The sequence below is a fragment of the Oncorhynchus kisutch genome, linkage group LG3 (assembly GCF_002021735.2).
Source record: "Oncorhynchus kisutch isolate 150728-3 linkage group LG3, Okis_V2, whole genome shotgun sequence".
Classification (NCBI taxonomy): domain Eukaryota; kingdom Metazoa; phylum Chordata; class Actinopteri; order Salmoniformes; family Salmonidae; genus Oncorhynchus; species Oncorhynchus kisutch.
Window position 1 is genome coordinate 61,329,927 of NC_034176.2, and position 7,315 is coordinate 61,337,241.

Here is a 7,315-nt window from a genome sequence, read left to right on the forward strand (position 1 = left end):
ATGTTGCATTTGCTCTGTCTCTGTTTCTTCCATACCATCATCTAACCAATCATCTTTTATTTTCTATTTCCATCCACCTCTCTTCGTTTCTGCACTGCTGTCTCTCTCTTTTTCCCTCTCTCACCCCTCGTTCACCCCCCCTTCCCGTTGACTGGTGGCAGTACAGATGTAGAGTGGGATACTGTTATATAGGCATGGAGCTGTTTGTGTATGGAGGGTGTGTGGAGTGGCTCCCTGGCCACCTCAATCTATGACCTTATATTTGCCAAGAATCACACAGCTGTCAGTGCCTATCTCTCTCTCTCTCTCTCTCTCTCTCTCTCTCTCTCTCTCTCTCTCTCTCTCTCTCTCTCTCTCTCTCTCTCTCTCTCTCTCTCTCTCTCTCTCTCTCTCTCTCTCTCTCTCTCTCTCTCTCTCTCTCTCTCTCTCTCTCTCTCTCTCTCTCTCTCTCTCTCTCTCTCTCTCTCTCTCTCTCTCTCTCTCTCTCTCTCTCTCTCTCTCTCTCTCTCTCTCTCTCTCTCTCTCTCTCTCTCTCTCTCTCTCTCTCTCACTCACTCACTCACTCACTCACTCACTCACTCACTCATTATCTCCGGTAGATTGAAATTGCAAAAAATATTTGGTCTAATGTTAATTTGAATGCCTGAGTGTTACATGTGGGAGGCTGACCAAATATCATTGCCTTTCCCTTTCTTTCTTGGCACAGTCTCTGAGTTGGGATAGCATATGCAAACATGTTCTGTTGTTGGGATGCTTGTTAGTTTAGATAAACTTCATAGGAGCAGGAGAGAGGGTTGTTTTGAAACACGGAGATACAGCCGGCGGGCATGTGCAATTAGTCTGACTTGGTGAAATGTTTAAAAAAAATGTTTTCTGCTTGAGGATCGGAGAATGGATTTTTGTGGGGCTATTTCAAAATATTTTTTCACACTCATTAAAAGCATTGGATTTGCTTAAGCAAATGATGTTTTGTCTTCTCCTGTCAGTGGAATTCTTCTGTTCTTCAAAGACCTATTGTTTTTTGTTCTTGTCTTCACCCATTTCTGCACTCTGGAGATCTTCAAGCCTTATGAGGTTAATTCTGAGTCTTTTGTGTCAGAGAGCTTTTAAACGGAGCCCTTCTTATGTTGCAAGTAGCATCTCAAGGCCTGCAGTACACTTCAGTCAACCACTTTCCCCGCCAAATAACAAAATAATGTCATGATTCACGTTAAAACAAAGTTGGAAACCTTGTATTCTAGGGGAAGGCTTTCATAAAGCGGAAGATGGTTTATTTACATTGGCCCTGTCTGCGAGTTTATTATCTAAAGTGACAGAGGTAGTGGCGCAGTATTTGGGGCTATTTTCTGAGTTTTGTGGGGTCCTCTATGTCCATAAAATGGATCTTACCGTGACTGGACAATCTCTCATTTAGACGGCCCTGGTTACTCTGTCTAGAGGGGCCTCGGCGCTGCTGAAAGCCTGGGGTAGGGATTGCTCTGGGTATGGGAGGTCAGGGCAGCCTGTCCTGCCTGTGTGCTCACAGAGGTCCCCTCATTAGGCAGACCCAACTGTGCGATGATCAGCCTGCACTACCCACCACCTGAGCACCACTCTACTCTTCTCTCCTCCACACAGCTGCTGCCCATCCCTCATACACACTGAACACAGCGCCCAGCTCCACTGGAGGCAATGTGCACAGGCACGCACAGGCACAGTTGAGTGCACACGCGTGCACCTACCCAATAGTCCCTCTGGAGGTAGGTTGGTCCCTCTGCACAATGCTGATTCTAAAGCAGTTTGTCATATAGCAACACACACAGACACACTATCTGTAAGAAGGACAACATTCCTTTTCCATTTCACTCTCGTGTCATATCCCGTCCCGCCAATCCAAACGCTCATTTACGTTTCACTGAAAGCGTTATTCAGCGTCCTCTGATAAAACGGTAGGCGGTTGATGTGTACGGACGTGACTCTGGGAGACCCAATTCAGCAGACGCAGCTGCCACAGGAGATGTGTAATGTGTGGGTATCTCTCCCAGTGTCACACTGTTGCCAGGTTTTTCAGGGACTCAGCGTGAATTCATTGGCAGGCATCTATAAGTAGCTGACACCTGTGTGTGTTTTAAGAGCTCCTTATACAGACAATAGCACGCATCTGAGGGTCTCCCTGCAACAGCTGCTTGTGGGCATATAACAGCAATTTCTAGGCGTGTGTTTGAATGCATTAGCTGTTTTAGTTATTTCGATGTAGATGAGATAGTTGATCTATGTAAGAGGACTCAGTAGAGCATGCTGATCTGTGTAATACTGTACTGTACAGAGAAATTATCAGGGTGTAGGAATCCCCGACTGTAAAACGCAGCAATGGATAATGTATTTGAGAGTCTGTGGTGAGAGACCACATAAGATCACTCCATCCATCATCCAACCTCCCTCCACGCACGCACACACACACACACACACACACACACACACACACACACGCACACAAACACACACTCTCCACCTGAGACCTTCACATACAGCAGACGAACCAAACCACCCACGTCTCTCTCTCTACAGTGCCTTGCGAAAGTATTCGGCCCCCTTGAACTTTGCGACCTTTTGCCACATTTCAGGCTTCAAACATAAATATATAAAACTGTATTTTTTTGTGAAGAATCAACAACAAGTTGGACACAATCATGAAGTGGAACGACATTTATTGGATATTTCAAACTTTTTTAACAAATCAAAAACTGAAAAATTGGGCGTGCAAAATTATTCAGCCCCCTTAAGTTAATACTTTGTAGCGCCACCTTTTGCTGTGATTACAGCTGTAAGTCGCTTGGGGTATGTCTCTATCAGTTTTGCACATCGAGAGACTGAAATTTTTTCCCATTCCTCCTTGCAAAACAGCTCGAGCTCAGTGAGGTTGGATGGAGAGCATTTGTGAACAGCAGTTTTCAGTTCTTTCCACAGATTCTCGATTGGATTCAGGTCTGGACTTTGACTTGGCCATTCTAACACCTGGATATGTTTATTTTTGAACCATTCCATTGTAGATTTTGCTTTTTGTTTTGGATCATTGTCTTGTTGGAAGACAAATCTCCGTCCCAGTCTCAGGTCTTTTGCAGACTCCATCAGGTTTTCTTCCAGAATGGTCCTGTATTTGGCTCCATCCATCTTCCCATCAATTTTAACCATCTTCCCTGTCCCTGCTGAAGAAAAGCAGGCCCAAACCATGATGCTGCCACCACCACAGTGGGGATGGTGTGTTCAGGATGATGAGCTGTGTTGCTTTTACACCAAACATAACGTTTTGCATTGTTGCCAAAAGGTTCAATTTTGGTTTCATCTGACCAGAGCACCTTCTTCCACATGTTTGGTGTGTCTCCCAGGTGGCTTGTGGCAAACTTTAAACAACACTTTTTATGGATATCTTTAAGAAATGGCTTTCTTCTTGCCACTCTTCCATAAAGGCCAGATTTGTGCAATATACGACTGATTGTTGTCCTATGGACAGAGTCTCCCACCTCAGCTGTAGATCTCTGCAGTTCATCCAGAGTGATCATGGGCCTCTTGGCTGCATCTCTGATCAGTCTTCTCCTTGTATGAGCTGAAAGTTTAGAGGGACGGCCAGGTCTTGGTAGATTTGCAGTGGTCTGATACTCCTTCCATTTAAATATTATCACTTGCTCAGTGCTCCTTGGGATGTTTAAAGTTTGGGAAATCTTTTTGTATCCAAATCCGGCTTTAAACTTCTTCACAACAGTATCTCGGACCTGCCTGGTGTGTTCCTTGTTCTTCATGATGCTCTCTGCGCTTTTAACGGACCTCTGAGACTATCACAGTGCAGGTGCATTTATACGGAGACTTGATTACACACAGGTGGATTGTATTTATCATCATTAGTCATTTAGGTCAACATTGGATCATTCAGATATCCTCACTGAACTTCTGGAGAGAGTTTGCTGCACTGAGAGTAAAGGGGCTGAATAATTTTGCACGCCCAATTTTTCAGTTTTTGTTTTGTTAAAAAAGTTTGAAATATCCAATAAATGTCGTTCCACTTCATGATTGTGTCCCACTTGTTGTTGATTCTTCACAAAAAAATACAGTTTTATATCTTTATGTTTGAAGCCTGAAATGTGGCAAAAAGTCGCAAAGTTCAAGGGGGCCGAATACTTTCGCAAGGCACTGTAGGTCTTCTGGAAAGTGGACTTGGACAGTCTCTTTGGCTGGACAACTCACAACTCACGTCCTCTAAAGGTCACGACAGGCATATCAGCACCTTCTGAGGAATAGCGAATGGAACACAATGGTTTTTACTGCTCAGACGCACAACCAAAGCCAATGACTTTTCCATGTGTCAACATAACTACCCTCTGGGGTCAGGTTTGTGCACAAGTGGAGGGGTGTGTAGGCGGTTTTGTAGGGGTGTGTGTAGGCGGTTTTGTAGGGGTGTGTGTAGGTGGTTTTGTAGGGGTGTGTGTAGGTGGTTTTGTAGGGGTGTGTGTAGGTGGTTTTGTAGGGGTGTGTGTAGGTGGTTTTGTAGGGGTGTGTGTAGGTGGTTTTGTAGGGGTGTGTGTCGGTGGTTTTGTAGGGGTGTGTGTAGGGGGTTTTGTAGGGGTGTGTGTAGGGGTTTTTGTAGGGGTGTGTGCACAAAAGGGTACGGTAAGTAAGTAAGTATGCAGGACTGTGTCTTAGTATCAGTGTGTAGATAGTGTTGCCATAATATGTACTGTATGTAACATGTAAACAGTCATCAATTATGAAATCTAAAGTGTAGTCCTTTGGGTTTTTGTGTGTGTGTGCGACTAAGCCGTATGTATTGGTGTGCCTTTGTGTGTGTGTGTGTGTTTGACTGCTAGAGTGTAGCTCTCTCTTCCATCGCTCCTCGCTCTCCTGATTAAATCAGCAATCCAGATAAATTGTTGGTCTGTTTTCGCAGCAGACACAATGAGTAAATTAAAAGCAGGCGCTGACAGAGAACCATATGGTACAAGTCTCTGGAAGAGGGGAAAAAAGCAAAGATTAATTGATAATAGCTAGCTCCTTCACCACCTCCAACAGGGGTTTGTAGACGCTGGCGGAATTTTAACAGCAAGCTCATACTCAAAAACCCAGGAGGGAACAGCCAGTCCCAGACAATATGGTTTCTATGTTGATAACGTTGCTTTCTTGATTTTGTTAAGCTCTCCATATTGAAAGTGATGCTGAACACTTAAACAAGCAGCAAATCCCTCATGTGTGAGAGAAAGAGAAAGGGAAAGAGAGTGTGAGCGCTCATAGCACAGTGGGACATGTCTGTGTCTGTGTGTCTGTCTGTCTGTGTCGGTGCAAAGCATGGAACCACACCAGAGGCTCATAATAATGGCTGGAAAAGAGCGAATGGAATTGGCATCAAACACATGGAAACCACATGTTTGATATATTTGATACCATTCCACTAATTCTGCTCCAGCCATTACCACGAGCCCGTCCTCCCCCATCCAGGTGCCACCAGCCTCCTGTGAACCACACCCACCTCTACATATACTGTATTGCTAATAGATGTGACAAGAAAATAGATATATATGTAAGATCTTAATTTGAGCCAGTTTGCTAAAGCAGGAAAATAATGCACTAACAGGAATTTTGTGGATTATAATTCATGGTATTTTTTTTGATAAATTTTTCATTAGGGCAGATCAAGTGTGACATTTTAAAGTGGAAGCCTCAAATACACTACTGTGCAGGAAAATTCCAGCAACAGGATGGACAAATGAAGATACGGCATCTGAAAAGAGGAAGTTAGATATATAGCATCTGTTCTCAACTTGCACATAATTACAGTGGATGTTTCAAAATGTTAGCATCCACCATAGGAGAGAACAGGTATCTACTACAAGGCATTTATAACCATAAACCTAAGCTATATGTATGCATGCTATGTTTTGTTTCTCCTTCTCCTTACCGACCAGCTGCTGTGGAGGAGTAAGGCAGTGTATTTCCTTCCTTCTAAACACAGTCAGTGAGGTATAAAGATCCATGTTACTGTGTGGCGTTGTTTTCTCTGGCCCACTGTGAGTGTCAGTGGTCAGTGACACGGTGTGTTGGTGTTGACCTCTCCAGCCTGTGATTGGTTGAAATGATGATGGCGTGGTGTTAGTGGGGTCTCTGGTGCAGTCAACCCCAGGCTGCAGAGCTGGAGGGATCCTCCCTGGGCTGAGGAGGAGAGGGAGAGGCCACTCAGGGGAAATGAGCCCTCTCCAGTCATATACAGATTCATCATCAGGCCTGACAAGCCACGCACCGCATAAAGATGAGCTTAAGTGCAGAGGGAGAGAAGACGAGGGGGGGGGGGGAGAAAGGAGGGAGGGATAGGGAGAGAGTGAGGGAGGGAGAGTAAAGGGGGGTTAGAGAGCAAAGAAGTTCAATCTGAGTAAAGATTTTTTTTAAATGCTGAAAGGTGCAAGGATAGTTGTAGTAACAGAACGCATGCATGTAATAAGTGGGATATTCAGGTTTCCATGGTGAAACTGGCATATCATTGTTGGAATTCATTTTTGACCACACCCACATCCCCTGCCTCCCTCCGCATAGGGACAGAGTGGACTTTTCAGGTGCACTTCCTGCATGTGGTTCTAACGCAGAGTGATGCTGACAGAATAGCATGTTCCTTCCATGGCGGAGGTGGACAGAAGAGGTGATGGGTGATGGGTACAGGGTGTGCAGCAGAGGGGGCAAGGGGGTCTGGGCGTGGTGGAGCAGAGAGAGCAGCCAGGCAGCAGAGGAGATGACATGGACCTCTGAAATGGAGGAGCGGAGGGGAGCCGTACATCGGACTGACAGCCCATAATTATGGCTCATTTTCAGTCATTAAACTATGGAGAGAGAGAGCAGCACTCACACAGGGAAGGGCCCTGATTAATAATGAAGCCCCCTCCTGTCTAATACACCCCCCCCCCCACCCACACACACATGCACGCAAACACACACACACACACACACACACACACACACATGCGCTCATCCCATACACGATCACATTCAAAATACCCAACTCTAAAATTAATATATTCAGATAAAAGAAGGGGCTAAAGACAGAGAAAGGGGGAAAAGAAAACCGTCCCAGTTGTTCCATGAGAACAATACCCAATCAGTAGTGCCCTTTGTCTTCCACTTCCTGTTTACTACAGACTAGTCTGGTTTTATCCAGTTGCTGAGAGGCAGCTGGAGCTGTCCACAGCATGGAGGTGCTGAACACAAAATGAGTCACTTTCAAGAGTTACCATCTTATGTGTGACCCAACCCTTTACAGATAGGATTTCTTTGTGTGATCTACCTACAGCAGTAAGTAGAGTAG